This window comes from Anarhichas minor, unplaced genomic scaffold, assembly GCF_050575085.1.
Source record: "Anarhichas minor isolate MPS153535 unplaced genomic scaffold, ASM5057508v1 ptg000073l, whole genome shotgun sequence".
In the NCBI taxonomy this organism is placed as follows: Eukaryota; Metazoa; Chordata; class Actinopteri; order Perciformes; family Anarhichadidae; genus Anarhichas; species Anarhichas minor.
In genome coordinates, this window is record NW_027466519.1 from 9247501 (window position 1) to 9266577 (window position 19077).

At 41.8% G+C, this 19077-nt stretch overlaps 1 protein-coding gene across 4 annotated transcripts in view; it reads right to left on the bottom strand.

Moving 5' to 3' along the window:
* The window catches only part of tln1 (talin 1), an 84003-nt gene extending 65081 nt beyond the window's left edge, over nucleotides 1–18922 (bottom strand). The window contains exons 1-2 of one of the 4 annotated variants that reach the window (XM_076079536.1): nucleotides 18767–18922; nucleotides 184–255 (exon numbers count right to left, since the gene is read on the bottom strand). The gene's annotated coding sequence lies outside the window, so the exon portion shown is untranslated. Of the gene's footprint in view, nucleotides 1–183; nucleotides 256–846; nucleotides 1148–15601; nucleotides 15621–18766 lie in introns of those variants that run through there. The other 3 variants (XM_076079537.1, XM_076079535.1, XM_076079538.1) reach the window with 3 other exon arrangements.
* Between the last annotated feature and the right edge of the window lie 155 nt (nucleotides 18923–19077).

A 19077-nucleotide genomic window follows, 5' to 3' on the forward strand; every position in this document is an offset into this window, starting at 1 on the left:
AAATATAAGGATTGGATTCCTCTGAGATCAACTGCTGATGCTGCTTGCCGGCAAGCATTTTGACAAATTGGCAACCAATTGTTTGGCCTTTGGTTGCCATCAGTGGTTTTAAAAGTTAGTGCAGAGCCCTGTATTTTCCACTGGAGTTATTCAAACTAGAAGGAAGGTGAGTGAAGTAAATACCTGATGTAAACGGTGTTTTAGTGACAGCCCTCCTGCCCCGTCAGACAATGAACTGTGGCGTTTTGTCTCTAGCTGAAGAAAAGGAAACAAACCATGTTAGAATCATTTTCATCATGACACATGCTCTTACATTGTCATGACCAATCGAAACACAATAATCAGACCCTCCAGCAACAAGATTTTAAACAGATTCAACCAATCCCCACATTATTTGCAAGAAGTTTCAATTGTGTCATTTCCTCACAGAATGAACTGCTCCTGGGCCTGTCACTACTTCTGTTGGACCATATATTGTCCCAGAAATAATTGGAATAAACATTATTATAATTTTAAAACCATTTTATGCCACTGATATGATAATATAATAGCATAATGATACAAGTACATCCTTTCAAAGAGCAATGAACTTTTAATTCTAATTTATTGTAACTCTTCCTATCAAAATGCAAGGGGAACACTTAGATCTTGAAATGCAATGCAAGAATCTCCACTATCCCTGAAAGGATTGGTTCAAGACTTTTTCAAAATGCACTTCTTAACTTTTGACAAGAGTTTGATTTAGTTTGATTCGTCATTACTTAAGTAATGACAGATTCATTTTGTTGCTAAATGAATTAGTGAACATGCCTTTGCACTGAAGCTTGATTTGTCTTTTGTCATCACCTGTTTAGAAGTTCAGAAAAAAAGGTCACTCATCGTGAAAAAGTTGAAAAATCCTCCCAACTTGTCCAATTGCCATTCTTTTCTGCAGAAAGCACTCTTAGCTGTGTTACAAGTCCACGCTACCTGACGTCACTTCTCACAAATATGTGACAGGCTGACTCTGGATTTCTCTGCTGCAACATGTATGCCTGCTGCTCAGGCCTGTGGCTGTAACAGTAACAGGAGCAGCTCACTGCTGCCCAGCTCTGCTTCTAGCTTTGTTTAGTGGCCATCCACCAAACAACAAACTGAGATCTTCCTTCACTCTGGTATGACAGGGCTCTTGTGAGATCCCCTCTCGATGAACTGATGTCATTTCCTGTTTTAAAAAGCCCGTCGATGCCATAAAAGGGCATTTGAGCTGTCTGTGTGCTCCCAGCTATGACTCAGCTGGGAGCACAGTATCCTGTCTGCAGTGAATGGAAGGACCGTTAGTTTGGCTTAAGGAGAGATAAGAGCGACTCATCCAAAGCTCATTCAGGTCGCTACGTTTATTATTAAAAAACATTTAGGACCAAAAAGCCAAAACCACTTCACCCTTCCAGTTTGAATAGTCTGAAGTCAGGAGAGAGAAAATGTACTGCGAAGGCTTCTCACCCCACCCTGACTGAAAGAGGAAGTGCTGAAACACAACAGTAATTACTGAGCAATGAGGAAGAGTCCACAGCAGCCAATCACACTCAGCGTGGCAGGGAAACACTAGAAACAGGGCATATATTGATATGGTATGCACATGGTGGTACGAGACTAGATGTCTTCTGAGATTGAGGATGTTGTAATATGGCATCAGTGTTCTCTTTTCCTGGTTAGTAAGGCTGCATTACTAAATATTATCAGCTGTGTAACAGTAGTAAGTTAACCATAGAAGTTTGATTAAACAAACAAACAAATGAAGTATACTTCCAAATATGCCTCATTACTTCTAGGTTTTTACAGTGTAGCGTAGCAGCAGTGGCTTTGAGACGTACCGATTATAGAGGTCCACCGATTCTGCACCTCTGAGGCTGACGCTGACATGTGAAACCATGTACGAGCCAAAATTCACGTGTGTGTGTGCGTGTGTGTGATGCTTATTTAGCTTCATCGTGGTTAACACTGTGTGCATACTGAGGTCACAGGGGGTCAGGACCCGGAGGTCGACACACTCTGTTTCACAGTTACAAGAAGAAAACTCTGTTGTTTGGATGACATGAGCATCCAATTAATGTGACACACATCACCACACCTTGAAACCACACTTTCCTTAATGTGACCAAACAACTGATTACTCCTTTTGAACACTAAATGACTGAACAAACACAGGCAGGTGGCCCTGAGAAGGTCAATGATGGAGCATTCCATTGAGGTGTCCTGGTGTTGTACATGCCGGTTCACAGACACCCTGAAGCATCACTCTCATTTTCACACTTCTCCGTGTCTCACTGCTCGTGTTTCTAGACCCGGTACCAGACCTCTGCAGGACCTCAGTGAGTGCACTGCATGCTGACTAACATTAGTGAGTGTACCTGTGCTGTTCTAGCTGTTCAAGCAGCAAACATTGGCTCCTAGCAGCTACATCATCCACACTAGACCTTTCTTAACTGACTTCACTTTCTGTCAGTCCGGTCCAGACTAACACTGTAAAGTGATGGCAGTCAACTGTCATCCTGTCCTGTCAGCAGCCAGATACTCTATCTCCTGTCCTTCAGTCAGTCCTTGCTCTGTTGTAGAGCGCAGAAGAATATTACAATAACCTCTTATCTTAATATGCCAGAACAACACATTCTACTTTCACAGCCACTCTCCCGCTCATCAGTAGAGCATGTGATCCGGTCTATCCACCGCTTCCTGCAGCTTATCGGACAACCCGACCAATCCGTTGGCATTCTCTTTGGCTTCACAAAAATGGGAGAAAATAATCAACAAATGAATTGATAATGAAAATAATCAATAGCAGTGGTGTAACAGTGTAATTGTCGATCTGTGATCCGTACGGATCCCTTCTCACGGTTCAGCACACATGTGAACGGATTAATTACACAGTTAACGTTATCCATTACAGCTTTACTGACCATCTTTATCCACCAAAAGTCAGTAAAATATGAGATCAGGACATCATTTATGTTTTTAGAATCGCCATTCACAATGTAACATTATCAGTGTTTAAATCATAGACTGTACAGTGGGTACGGAAAGTATTCAGACCCCTTTAAATTTTTCACTCTTTCTTTCATTGCAGCCATTTGCTAAAATCAAAAAAGTTCATTTTATTTCTCATTAATGTACACTCAGCACCCCATCTTGACAGAAAAAAAAAAAAATGTAGAAATTTTTGCAAATTTATTAAAAAAGAAAAACTGAAATATCACGTGGTCATAAGTATTCAGACCCTTTGCTGTGACACTCATGCTGTCCATTTCTTCTGATCCTCCTTGAGATGGTTCTACTCCTTCATTGGAGTCCAGCTGTGTTTAATTAAACTGATTGGACTTGATTAGGAAAGGCACACACCTGTCTATATAAGACCTTACAGCTCACAGTGCATGTCAGAGCAAATGAGAATCATGAGGTCGAAGGAACTGCCCAAGAGCTCAGAGACAGAATTGTGGCAAGGCACAGATCTGGCCAAGGTTACAAAAGAATTTCTGCAGCACTCAAGGTTCCTAAGAGCACAGTGGCCTCCATAATCCTTAAATGGAAGAAGTTTGGGAAGACCAGAACTCTTCCTAGACCTGGCCGTCCAGCCAAACTGAGCAATCGTGGAAGAAGAGCCTTGGTGAGAGAGGTAAAGAAGAACCCAAAGATCACTGTGGCTGAGCTCCAGAGATGCAGTAGGGAGATGGGAGAAAGTTCCACAAAGTCAACTATCACTGCAGCCCTCCACCAGTCGGGGCTTTATGGCAGAGTGGCCCGACGGAAGCCTCTCCTCAGTGCAAGACATATGAAAGCCCGCATAGAGTTTGCCAAAAAACACATGAAGGACTCCCAGACTATGAGAAATAAGATTCTCTGGTCTGATGAGACCAAGATTGAACTTTTTGGCGTTAATTCTAAGCGGTATGTGTGGAGAAAACCAGGCACTGCTATCACCTGCCCAATACAATCCCAACAGTGAAACATGGTGGTGGCAGCATCATGCTATGGGGGTGTTTTTCAGCTGCAGGGACAGGACGACTGGTTGCAATTGAAGGAAAGATGAATGCGGCCATGTACAGAGATATCCTGGAAGAAAACCTCTTCCAGAGTGCTCTGGACCTCAGACTGGGCCAAAGGTTCACCTTCCAACAAGACAATGACCCTAAGCACACAGCTAAAATAACAAAGGAGTGGCTTCGGAACAACTCTGTGACCATTCTTGACTGGCCCAGCCAGAGCCCTGACCTAAACCCAATTGAGCATCTCTGGAGAGACCTGAAAATGGCTGTCCACCAACGTTCACCATCCAACCTGACGGAACTGGAGAGGATCTGCAAGGAAGAATGGCAGAGGATCCCCAAATCCAGATGTGAAAAACTTGTTGCATCATTCCCAAGAAGACTCATGGCTGTACTAGCTCAAAAGGGTGCTTCTACTCAATACTGAGCAAAGGGTCTGAATACTTATGACCATGTGATATTTCAGTTTTTCTTTTTTAATAAATTTGCAGAAATTTCTACATTTCTGTTTTTTCTGTCAAGATGGGGTGCTGAGTGTACATTAATGAGAAATAAAATGAACTTTTTTGATTTTAGCAAATGGCTGCAATGAAACAAAGAGTGAAAAATTTAAAGGGGTCTGAATACTTTCCGTACCCACTGTATGTAAGAAGGTTTAAATTGACAGGACGGGGGCAGCACCGCTAACAGCCAACAGACCGAGGTTCCATTCAGTTACATTGTGATGCGTTCAGGCTCTCTTCAGTGAAAATGAATATTAGGTGAAGGTAAATGATGACGTTATCATGATGTGTTCACATGTAATCTTGTAAAATGTAGTGTTTGAAGATGTTTCCACAACAACATAAATAGATATTAGAGATGAATTATGACCCGTTTACATTAGATCTAAGCATCTTATAATACATCTTTAAAATATTAATGACAAGATTGGTTTGAATCCATAAAAATACAAACTTTTGTTTTGTCATCACTTGAATTGTGTGTTTTTATAAAGAAAAACAAACACTATAAATGACTTTAACAAAGTAAAAGGATAACATTTAGAGTTTTGATGGTTTACAGACTTCAGAGTGGTTGAAATGATTTTTGGGATGGTGGCAAAAAAGTCTGGATCCTTGTAGACCAGCTGCTATGATCAAACAACATAGAGATCTGTATCTACCATTATGGATCAATGATCTGCAAATGGTATCAGCGGCAAAAAAACATGATCAGGGATCTCTGAAAGTTATATTTTTTTCTCTTGTGCTGATCCGATCTGTGATCCGTTGTACTACTACTGTTGTATGTTTGCAGGTTTCAACCAGCAGAAGTAAACTTGGTTGGTAAACAGCTGATCACACTAGTGACACACGGAAGCTGTGTGAGAGAGAGGCACACTGGCAGTACTGGATAACTGCCGACATCGAGTCTGATCTGTACGTATATTTCATATATTAAATATGAATGTGACATGAAACAGTTGTAGTCTACTTAAAACACTGGATCCAAGGTACGTCTTACCGGGGCGACAATACTTCAGCCAAACTGCTATCCCAACATTATAGGAACAAACGAGCACACCCTATAGTAAGCAAAGCCTTTATACTAGTGCTGGGCAACGATTAAAATATTTAATCGCGATTAATCGCATGGATTTTTTGCGATTAATCGCATTGTTATGGCAAAGTTCAATAATGAATTCAAAAGTAGTGTATTGTGCACTTTTATTTTAAAAGTACTGCTATATGAACAAAAGGGCAATAACATTTGGTTCACGAGATGCAGGTAGCATGTTTTATACTTAATGTGAATATAATTCATACTTTGTTGGCATCTTATTCTGAAAACCGGATGTCCGTCTGAAGAAACCGGATGTTGTCTCACGTTAATCTTTCTGCTAACTTTCAAAGTCCTTCGCTCGCTCCCGATCTGTGCCGTTTAAATGCGTTTACTTCAATTTCAGCATATAGGTGCACTAAAATTACTGACTATAGGATGTTTGCTGGCTTTTATCCCACTGTTCTTGTCATCCTCTTGTTGTTATGTATATGTATTGTCTCTTGTCTTTCAATTTAAAAAAAAATAAAAAAAATAATAATAAATTTTAAAAATGCGTTAACGTGCGATAAAATAATTGTCAGCGTTAATTAATGAATGGGTTAACGCGAAATTAACGCGTTAACTTGCCCAGCACTACTTTATACATGATGACATTAACATGTTTTTATATTCTATGTACTCCTGACAGTAGAGTAAGCCACTATGAACCTATATAAAAACACAGTCAAGTAAAATTAAAAAAATACCGTGATATACCGTGAAACTGCCAGAATCTTAAAAAATACCATGATACAAATTTTTGGTCATACCGCCCAGCACTACACTATCGTTTAAAAAAATATTGCGATTGTAAACTATATTGATATTTTTACACAGCCCTAGGAGAGACATGTATTCTCACTGGCAGATTCACCTCACTTTCTGTCACCTTCTCCCAATTCTACTTTATTCATGTTACATCAATCATTTAAGCTCATCAACTTTATAGTTTTAAATCAGGACATTCATTATTTGATTGAAGTAGTTATACAGTGTTAAAATGTCCTTGAATCCCTGTGTGTGTCACTGACGACACCACAGCACGAGAGCCGTACAGACAGTAACATCACAGAGTTATGAAAAGTGAACCTGGAGGAATGAGACATGAAAGGGAAGGACCCAGCTATAGTGGCTAACAACTTTACTGAATGCACTTTACTTCATATGATGTTTATGGCATCTACATGCAAGTCTACCACTCTGCCCCACAGCAGGGGCAGAGTGGTAGATCTGGTCCTTCAATCTGAGGATCGGTGATTCAAACCCCGGCTCTGGTAGTCCATGTCCATGTGTCCATGAGCAAGACACTTAACTCCAAATTACTTTAGGCTGTGCCGGCGGTGTATGAATGTTAGTTAGTCCTGATGGGCAGGTGACACCTTGCATGGTAGCTCCTGTCATCAGTGTATGAATGTGTGTGAATGGTGAATGATGACATGTAGTGTTAAAGAGCTTTGAGTGGTCAGATGACATGGCAGAAACGTGTTACTTGTTGTTTTTGCAGCGCAGAAGACTGTGATGTAAACTGTATTAATACGGAGTAGTAACATAAGTCAGACTGTAAATACACAGACTGTCTTTGGTTTTGTATCTTCAGGAGATCTGTTGCCCACCCTAAGTACAGAATGCCGTTATTTTACATTCAAAGCTTCTATTGAGGTTTTCCATTGAAGCTTTAAATGTCTGTCGTCATATTTTATGACATCATCACTCAAAAAATGGGAGAAAGAAAATGTGATTGTGTTATTGTGGTGATATTAATGTAATTTATGGCGCTGTGAGATTGCTGCTGGACCGCCTTGTTAATACAGATGCTGCCTCCATTAGCGTTCAGACACGAGTCGGAAACTATCCTACGCAGAAATGGAATTCTACTAATAGTGTAATACTAATATTAGTGTAGCCTGATTTTCTATCTCAAACTGAGCAGAAATACACAATGAATAGACATGCAAAAAAAGAAACCAGTGTTGAATGTGAACGTTGAATGAAGCTTCAAAGATTCCATCTCTTCGGCACAGCCTGACTAAAAGATAGAAGAAGCCCTCACTTCTCCTTTCACTGAAAGTACAGAAGAGTTGACAGTAAGGCTGTTTAGCAGAAGTACGGCAAGCTGTGGTAAAGAGCAGTTGACCACGAGGTCATGGAGCAGCCGAGTACTCACAGCGCTACCGTCTCAAACATCCGGTGTGATGGTGGCCCCACCAGCCCTGCTGCCTGCACTGCTGCAGTACAGACTCACGGTCACACCCTGCACCAGGTTCCACACCAGCACATCAACCTGGATCAGGGGAGTCCTCCGCTTCAGAACATGTTAGGTGTGTTGTTGTGCAGAGCTGGGATATGTAGTGACAGTAAAGCTTGTTACAGAGCTCAGTACCACTGAGAGATCTGTTCATATTATTGGATGCAGCTGTGTTTACCCTGCTGACAGTCAATTATATCAAACTCCCAGTATGAAATGTTGACAGACAGGGTCTAGGGTCTGGTACAATCCCTCATGTCTTTTGTTTGGCAAAAAAAAAAAGGGGGGGGGGGGGGGGGGGGTACAGTAAAAGAAAAAATACATTCTTCCTGTTTCTGTTCCAGTAGTTTCTCCTTCTTGGTCTTATGATATCTAAATCCATCTCCACTCTCTTCCTGTAAAATGTTACAGTATTATTGTCACGATCAGGCTTTGCCTTCTGTGTGTGTCTTTGTGTAGCTCCACCCTCCTCACTCTGCCTGTCAGCCACTCCCTCAGCACCAGCGTAACTCCCTTCACCTGCCTCTGATCACTAATCAAGCACTCCCTCATCAGCACAACTTCCCTCACCTGTTCAAGCCACTATTTAAACCCCTGCCTCTCAGTCACTCACTGCCAGATCATTGTCATGTCTACCTGCCCGTTTGGCTCGTCCTGTTCCCGGTTTCCCCGTCTGCCTGACCTGCCTCATCCTGCTGGATTTCCCCCTTCGTCTCTTGTCTCGTCCGTGTGTTCCTGTAAGTTTCCTGTTCTGATTTAAGTTTTTATTAAATTCCACTTCACGCTACTTCTGGTCTGGTCTGCGTTTGAGTCCTCCATCATGCCCCGTGACAATTATTGATATGAGCCTGCTAGTCCTCAAATCATATAGAACCGCATTAGCTCATTGAGGACATATCGATACCGTGATAAGAGACCAGATTTGGTCTTAGATATCGTAATATAAATGTCTTTGTATGCTGTTAAAGGCTGCATGACAGTAAAGCATTATATCCACATTATTGATGATTATTTATCCAAAACCTTGGTGACAGCACCTACAATATTGATTTGATTTTCTTCACCTGTTAACACTAGCTCTAATCAGATTATAATACATCATTAAAACTACTAATGACATGATTTGTCTTAATCCATAAAAATACAATCTTTTATTTTCTTATCGTTTGAATTGTGTTTATGAAGAAAAAAAACACGATAGCTGGCTATAACAAAGTAAAAGGATAACATTTAGAATTTGATGGTTTACTGACTTCAGAGCGGTTAAATGATTTTGTAGACGTGGTAAATATTAAATGGTCTGGATCCTTGTAGACCAGCTGCTATAATCAAGCAAAGAGATCTGTATCTGACAATATGGATCATCAATGATCATCAATTAGTATCAGCGGCAAAGCTATATTTGCTCCCTTTTATCTTTTGTGCTGATCTGATCTCTGATCCAATCTGAACCCGAGTTCAGTGATCCGTTGCACCTTTAAGTTTAAATACATCATCTCTCTCTAAAGCATCGGATTGAAATCCTTCTGGTAACTGAACCCCGGCCAGGTAACCTGTTTCAGCCAAACACGCCCCGTTGCAGAAGCTACACCTGAACTACTGCTTCCACTCCAACCACAGCAGCTCTCTACATGACACACTGCTGACATGAAAAGTCCTATCTGACTTACCAAAGCAACATCATGTAGTGTCTTGATCTAACCCCCCCCCCCCCCCCACTATGTTGGGATGACCACCACATCATGTAGAAGCAGCTCAGTGTGTAGATCTTGGTTGATACTATTTATCCAATGTCACTTCAACAGTGTACTGAAGGTTTTCATCTATGGCAGTCAGTGCTTCTATTGTTTACATCGCTCAGCCCAAGCAGCTGATGTGTTAATTCATCAATGTTGGGACGAGGAAAACCTCAGTCAGTCACAGTCAGCGTGTGTGAGGGAACACACATCTGCACTGAGGTTGGTTTGATCAGCAGCAGCTGGACACATAGAGAGCCTAGTCTAAAGCACACAGCAGCTCTGTGATCAGACCATATTCATGCCAGTTCTTTGACATCCAAAGGGTTAAAAGTATCTAAAGGTCAGCAGATATATTGGCATACTACATCAGTCCAAATGGTATTTCACCACAGTGATGGATCACGCGTACATGTGATGAATCAGTGGTATCAGAACAAAAGTAGTCACCAGACTTCATTTAATGTCCAGTGAAAAAAGAGTAGGTGAAGGTAAAGTATGGCGCTATCATGATGTGTTTAAGCTATAAAAAAAATGTAAGCAAACCAGATTAGTTGTTCCATCTTATTTTCTCTCTGTACATTTACTATTACTCCTTAAAGAAGCAAAAGTAATGGCTTGAACTATAGGTATAGCATTCTGCAGCTTCTTCTCGGTCACAGGTCTACTGAGTGATGGACTCCATCCATTTAAGGCTCCCTGTGAGAGCTGAGACGACAGTCGAGATTTATAAACAGAATCAGGCCAATGTGCAACTTTGTAGATCTGACAAAAAGAAAGCGTATGCATATTTCTGGCTTTGTGCACTTGAAGTTGTGAAACTACAGATATCTTTCAACATCCTTGAAAGTAGGTACTGGTATATATTTAGCAGGGCAACATGAGCACAGGACTGTATCGCTGCTCTGCGTCCTCCAGCCCAGCAGAGGAATTCAAACGTGCATTCCTCTGGAATACCAGCACGAGAGCACAGAGAGAGAGAGAGGCGTTATTCAGCCGTACAGTAAGTCACTGGCAGCCAGCACAAGAACTAAATGCAGCCAATCCCCACGGAATACAGGAATGTGAAGACGGAGACATTCTGTGGCAAAGGGAAGATAACATCTCATCTCCACTCTGAGACTGCTTTCAACTCCCAGGAAGTCCACCAAAAACAAGGCTGTTTGGAATATACACTATATGCCATTTCCTGCATTTAACCGTTGCTATAGAAACGCTATTAGTTACATTGCCGTGTTAAGTAGAAATGTCTACAATGTTCAAGCACGAACTCCTCACAGAAGTCCTATTCAGTTGGGCGAACAGAGACGGGATTCTCTCTCCCTGATGTTGAAGGACAATGTTATGCTTCTCAGCTTGACTCCACACAGGAAGTTGAATATAGTCTGACGGACCCTAATTGGACAGGGAATTCACAGCGAGTGGACCTGCATGGTCACATACAGTACAGCAACAACTAAAAGCAGCAGACGCTCATATTTTAGGTGTATACTAACATATGTCATATAACAAAGCAGACATGAGCACGTGCTGTGACTAACTATCACATCACATGCAGTACCTCCACCTCTTCATCCCTCTGATGCAATGGTGCTCGAACTGATTCAACTATAAAGCAAAGAATCTGTCTGCCTGCCTGTCTGCTGTTGGCATATCTGGATAATCTACTTCACACTTGTCAGGTGTATTGCCGTGGACTAAAGGAAGTGACGTGTCAAATTTGGTGCAATTTAGACCCGTGACACGTTCAATATTAATAAACTTTGAAGAAACAAACACAGCACTCTGAGCAAGTGTGAACAGAGTTCAGGGGTACATGTCTTGTTTGTAATTTCTTCGCTCCTCGCTTGAACCAGAAGTTGTTCTGCTCCGCCATCTTAACAGCCGTCCCAAAGCTCTTATTGCTGCTCTGAGGAGCGAGGATTCATGAGAGCAGCCGTCACAGAAGAGTTTTAATGGCCGACACGCCCCCTCATTATTCTTCAGTTATGTGATTGGACGCTGCAGCCGATCGGACTGATTGGATTGTTCTCAACATCACTGGAGTTTCAGATCAGAGTGAAGACAGATCACAGATTAAACTTAAGTTTATATTTGATTCGTTTTCTGATCTGGTTTAAATAAATGTTCATTGTAGATCTAAACAACAGAAGGACCACAAACAACTTTCATTTATTAGAAAGATTTGTCTTTTCATGATCTGATATTTCCCTCAATAACTTATTATGGAAACAATTAAAGTCAGAGAGAGCTGGAGAGACGAAACACTTTTTACATCATTGATCATTCCTGAGTGTCGGGTTTGATGAGTTATATCATTTAAGATTAACCTGAAACATGGAGCCTAATACATTAACTCCAGTGTTCCAAGAGAAACCATAATCATATTCTGGGTTAATTAATGACTTCACAATCAGAATTTCAAAACATACAGACTTAAATAATTAATAAATAATATTAACTCATTGTGCTGGTCAAAATTGGTCCTGCGCTTATAAACAGAACACAGTATAAATCATGTGTACAGACACAAAGTCTATCAGAAGTCTCTCCAGCTGTTAAAGCCGACTGACAGCTGATCCAGCTGCGATCAGCTGATCCAGCTGCGATCAGCTGATCCGCCGTCAAACAGACGTCGCTTCATGACGCTACAAAGGAAAGGACCTCTTATTTCTCTAAAACATATTTCCTCGTTTCCTCTGTCCTCACATGGTTTCCTTGCGCAAGACGCAAGTGAAGGAAACGTGGATGCAATTAAGAGACTTGGGATGAATCCCAGCATGTCGTCCGCAGCAGGCCTGACTTCCATTCACTGCACTTCCTTTTGCTGCTGGATGCTGGACAAAGTCTGCTACGGTCACATGGATGCTGGATAAATGTTAAACCCAAACTCCTGTTCCCTCTGCTGGAGTGAACAGGAGCAGAGAGCCCACAGGAAGCAGAATCAAACCGGAGTATTTTACCAGAGAGACTGTGAGCAGCTGTGACTGTTAGACTTGATACTAACTTTAACTCTGAAGTAAAACTATTATCTATTATAGTAAAACTATTAATACCGCACAGTAAACGTTCTGCTTGAAATGTTCACTTCAAGTGAAGAGTGAAAAAGAGGAATTATCAGAACAATGTACTTCATTTACTTAACGTCTGATCAAGGTGGACCCTTGAATGCTAATATTATTCTGGATAGTTTCATAAATAATAATGCAGGATATTTGAACTGTTCTATTTTCTCTTCTCGTATTTCTCTGTCTGGTAAATGTAGTACTACAAGCTTTTGTTTTGAAGTAGAAGTACACAGCAGGGCTTGACATGAAGCTTTTTCAGCTGTCAGGTGTTTTACTAACCCCATATAGGCCTATTAATAAATAAGTCAAATCAACTGAGATTTACACAATTGGACAAAAGTAATGTCAAATTCTAAATGTCTTCTTTTAACGTTGTTACTGTCATCTATTGTGGTTATCTGCATAAAAACAGACAATTTAAAGATGAGGAAATAAGTGATTGTATTTTGTCTTTAGATCCTAGCTTTGATTAAAAAGAAAATACATCTCGTCATTTGTAGTTTTGATGATGTATTATAACACTAAATTAGGAAGTTAAACAGCTCATAATTCTCTTTAATATCTCTTTTATATTGCTGTGAAAACATCTCCTTCAAACTACTGGATTTATTCAAGTTTCTCAGCAGAAACTACATTTTACAAGATTACATTTGAACACATCATGATAACGTTGTAATATACCCTCACCTAATACTCATTGCACTTTTTGGAGCTTGAACGCACCATAGTGGAACCGAATGGAACCTCCGCACATTTGCTGTTAGCTCTTTATTTAGCCAAACAGAACTTCAACACGTGTTGTTCACAGTGTAGTCTTGTCAGGGCTGGCAAGTTATTCCAGGGAACAATGAGTCAGAATAGTAACATAATCCATATTAGTCATATCTAAACATCATAGTACATCTAAAGCTGTTTGGGCCCTTTTAGTGTGACTTGAGCGTGTGACTCGACATGTCATGTGAGGTGTGTTGCTGAGGACCAGAGGAAGCTCAGTGTTCAGTGTCGACTTGTTCTCCAGAAAGCTGCAAGCAGCAACAGCACAGGTCAGACATGCAGCCCGTTGTCAACACACAGCTTTCAGCAGACACTCTTAGGACAGTTAGTTTAAGATCATAGAGAACTAGCTTGTCTTCTGAGCCTTTACAATGAACACCAGACTGTACAATGATGTGATACCACCAGCAATGCACAGTGTTACATTCCTAGCACAGAGTGGGTTTGCACGTGAGCAGACAAGCAGCTGCTGTCTCAGTATGAGAGGAAAGCCCACTGCTTACCTTAAAACAATGCACGTGTGTGTTTGGAAATGTTTCTGTGTAATAAACCAGAACGCTCTTCAAATGTCAGTGGTGCTGACTCGGAATGAATCAGCAGGATTCACGGGAACCTGAATGTTCATGAAGAAGTGCACATATCATCTCACAGCTTCAGCTTGGTAATTAGCTGGGCCTCCTTCAGTCTATCACACAATAATCAGGTCAAAGATCAAAACCACTGACTTCTTTGAAAATGGATCTATTTTCTCCAAACAGCCTGACTGCTTCATCTGATCTGATGAAGGCTGAGCTGCTTGTATCTCTGGAGACCGGAGAGCCCTGTGGTTTACTCCACTCCCCAGACAGCACACAGGCTTTGGCTCGAGTCTAACACAAATCATTTCTTGTGCTGGAGTGGCAGCACATGTTGCCTTGACCAAATATGGCTGAGTGAAAACACCACAGTCTCTCTGCAGCACACTGGAATGAAAAGCAGGTCTCCTTAATGGGTGTGAGAGTGGGCCATGAATGCACCGCAGCTCCTGCTCTACAGGCTGACTGTGTGTGGAGCTGGTGGATCAGCAGCCACTAAAGCTCACTAAATAGTGGTGGAACGGACCCTTGTTGATCCTCACGCATAACAACCATGGATTAATTAGTTAACCATCCTAGGGTGAAATATAGTTTTACTGCTGATCGTCGTTGCGATGTGTTCAGGCTGTTCAGTGGAAATGAGTATTCGGTGAAGGTAAATTATAATGTTATCATATAAAATGATAAACTTGAATAAATCCAGTTGTTTGAAGCAGATGTTTTCACAGCTTTCATAGATATTAGAGATGAATTATGACCCATTTACACTAGCTCTAAGCAATCATTAAAAATACTAATGACAAGATGTTTTAGCAATACAAATATAATCAATTCATATGTGTTGATTATGCTAATAACCACTATAGATGACTTTAACAAGGTAACAGGAGAACATTTAGAATTTTTGATAGTTTACTGACTTCAGAGCGCTGTTTACCTGGGGAACAGGAATTTACTCAGGGCATTTCCATAAGAGGCAACTCAACTCAATCACAAAAATGTATGTCTGCATTTAAGATGGTAGTCCACCAGCCGACGTTGATCTGGCACGCTTTAATTGTGCGACAGCGAAAGTAGTTTCTGAAAGTTGTTTTTTTATTTTGCCAATGAGCTCACAACATGGTCCTCTACGTAGAACTCGCTGGAGGGTGAGTAGGGAGCCGTGAAGGAGTGAGTGATTCCACACTCAACCTGTGGGTGTGTGGTTGTGACAATAGCTGCTTACCGTGTGTGCCGCTGTGCGTGTGCCACGTAACAATCATGCGAAGCATGGATGTAAATTTGACCGAGCACAATCAGCTTCATCTGAGACTGATAAGCAGGTCAGCTGACATGGTCGGTCAATCTGATCAAATGGCCGATTCCGGTCACGGGCTGATCGATTGGAGCATCTCTACTCATCTTTAACAACTAATACCTTCCTTGACTGTTTTTATATAGGTTTATAGTGGCTTACGCTACTGTCAGGAATACATAGAATATAAAAACATGTTAATGTCATCATGTATAAAGGATTTGCTTTCTATAGGGTGTGCTCGTTTGTTCCTATAATGTTGGGATAGCAGTTTGGCTGAAGTATTGTTGCCCCGGTAAGACGTACCTTGAATCCAGTGTTTTAATCATTGCTCTGAACCCGTCTTCCTCGACTGTCTGTAGCGGGACCATGTCCTTGCATAGATGGGTCATTATTGCGTCCGTAATGTCGCTCCACCGCTTGCTTTTCTTCTCATATGCAGTGCCTCGAGCAAATGCCTCTTCAAGCGATGTCTGACCCTTTGGCTTCATCGTTTCACTCGCGTTAACGTTACTGGTTGACGGCCTCCAATCCGACGGCCGTCATCACACTCTTGGTATTCCAACACATGTTTTCTGCTGAGGTGATGGAGTAAGTTGCTCGTGTTACCACCAGCGGCAACAACAGTGGCTCGAGAAACTCGCAAAACGTTGAATTTTTTAAAATCCAAACAGCAGACCCAGCTCCTCTCTTGGGCACAGACTCTATTGGTGCATCTCCAGTCTGTCTTTGTTCATCCTGCATCGCTCTGTTCTGTTCTTTAATGTAACGTTACTGTAGCGATGGAGCCTCTCGCTGTTAACAAACAGTTACATTTTAGAAATGTACAATTATTAGTGTTACAAATTGTTTATTTGTCACAAACTGTTGTGTCGTGGTGTTTTGCCCTGTTAAAGAGCGTTAGTTGTGGGTTATTAATTGTTGTTATAAAGTTATAACCATGACTAGGGGTCCCTCTCAATACACTTAACACAACTAGCTCCGACTATAACGCTCTTGGCGGCGAACAATATATTCTGCTGCCTGTTGAAGAGTGACAGCAGTTGTTTCGGCTATGCACCGGTATGACGGTGTGTGAAAAATTCATATCATACGGGAAATTAAAGCACTACCTGGCACATATCACATTTCAACTGTATACACACATTGCTTGTTCTTTATTGGCTGGGACAAACAAACGCTGAGGCACAAATGTCTGCGATAAGCTGATGTCGGCCGATAGCGTCAGCTGCCTGATTGGTTGACCAGCCTCTGATCTAAAGGTTCCCTGTGAAAGATTTCACAGGGAACCTGTAACAGATTTGCTCTGTGACATTTATTGGCTACAAAAAAAAAAATCTACAAAGAATCTGCTGGCAACAGCTACAAATCAGCTGATGATAGCTTTTAAAAAGAAGAAGCCCAAAACTGTTAGTCACCTCACATGTATTTAATGTAGCAAGAGAAATCATGAGATTCAGGTGAGGGCAAGTTTAAGTGATTGGGAGCCATTGTGTCGACTTTCTTTTGTTTTCATACTCAATTTACAACAACAATTTACAATATGACAGCAGCATGTACGGGGAAGGAACTGGGAACTAACTTCAACTCAACACAGACCGATCCTTATTTCATAACTAATATACTGGTTGATTAGCAAACTCATTTCCCAATGGTGTGTGTCTGTATGGAGACCTTTTGTCCTCCTGACTGTGACCGACTGCACCGCTTTTGCCAATCTTAGGACTCAATGCTGTGGCCTGCAGTTTGGATTAAACACAGAGAACATAAACTGTGCAGTTGATCATTGTCACCTAATTAGATCCGGATTGTTCTCGCGGTCAATATAGTTCCAGCCCAAGACGACGGTATGGGAGCTCTGTTGTGAGGTAAAGTGCCTAACAGTAACAGTAACATTTAAAGGTTTATCAGACACTAAAACACTGCACAACATGCTACAGTCATCTACCAGGACTGCAAGCTTGCATGCATGTGGCTGGCCAATGCAGCGCCTTGTCCTATGGGTCACACAAAAGTGACAGAAATAGTTGTGTCAAGAGAGACGTTCTTTTTCCTCTCCCAGCTCCATACAGCGTGAAGTCGCTCTCAGAAAGCCACAGAGAGGGTTGCACAACATCAACACTTCAAATAGACATGAAGTGAAGAAAAGCAAGACGCTCACATTGGGGGGCTGAAACCAGAGGATACTTCTTCCTACTTTCAACACTAAAAATACTTCAAATCAAATCAACAACTGTTTTCGTTCTTTAGTTTGTCTTAACAGACATCATCTGAGAATAGAGAAACAGTCCACAGTGAAACTATTTTCATCCATCGGGTCCAATCTTCTCTAAGTTCAAACAACACTGATCATTACATGCGTGTGGGCCTCATGTAAGAACTCCTATTATTGCATAAAACTACTTTATCACCACAGTAGTAGGGAAACAATGACTTTAACTATTATGTAAGACACTAAAGAATGTGAGCCTTGACTAGAGGCTGTGCTCTGACAGACCTTCACAGACAGCTCAGGCTTCTGATAAACACATCTCCATCTATCACACTGTAGCTATACTATTACAGTTTAATGTGAACTGTTCTGGTAGTGAACATACAGCGTGCTATGCCATTTAGAATCAAAAACGACCACGGAATTACAGTATAGGTTTATGGACATCCGTGAAAATGTCCTTTGGCGAGGCAGTCATATCATGTGCCAACATGTACACGCTGTTATTAGGCCTCACACAATCCTCCAGACCAGGTTTTCGCATACCAACCTGTCTTCTAGTCCACTACTGACACAAGTGTATTGCTCGGAGTAAACACGTCTATCTGCAAAGTCCTCCGTCCTGTCGCACACCACATCACAGTGGTGTAAGAATTTACAGCCGGAGGCTACTTTTTCTTTCTCGCTTGTCTGCTAGCTGTTAACACGCCCAGCTGTGTTAGACAAGAACTAAAAGACCCGAAAAGAAGGTCACATGCGAGCTAGTCTGGACATACAGGTCCGGACCAGGTCTGAACACGTCACATGGGTCATGAAGCGGAGCGGCTGCTGTAGGTCAGCACCGAGCCGGACTGTGGAGGTGGTCTCGAGACAGTAAGCTCTTTTAAATTAGGAACTTTGACAGAGCAACACTTCTCAGAATGCCAGACTTACTCTACGGAAACTTGAACACATCTCTGCATGTTCCTCAATAGCCTACAGGACATTGAGTTTAGTGTGCGTGTGTACGTGTGTGTGGGTGGGGGGCATATTTCGCTGTCTGTCGCAACTGTGTGGTGTTACTTACCAGCACATCGTTTCCGATATGTTCATTAACTAGCTTCACATACACGGTAGTTTGAACTGCGGCCTAATCTGCGTAAATTACTTTTCGGGAGTTGTCTCGCTCCCACGTCGAGTCTAATGCTGACGTCAAGGACTTCTTGTTAGAATGGTGGAAACTTTTCAAAGTAAAAAAAAGAAGAAGCATTAAGCCTGACCTGAGCGCGTGAATCCACTCCCGCCGGCGGCCCCTCGGACTTTGAAAACCAAAATAGTTGAAGGTGTTGGGATTATTCCGGTTAGAGAGCGAGCTTTTGAGCAAGGGGAAAAGCCAGACAGCGTCTCTTGGTTCCCCTCCCTATCCGCCTCAGCAGTGCTGCTGCTTAAACTCCACCCTGGCGGCCGCGTCGCTGTGCGGTGGGGCGGTGTCGCTCTTCCGTGGACATTTCGGTGTACTGCTGCTCTTTGGCTGAGCCATCCACGACTCACCAATGACAGAAGTCCAACATGCAACATGCCTATATAACTG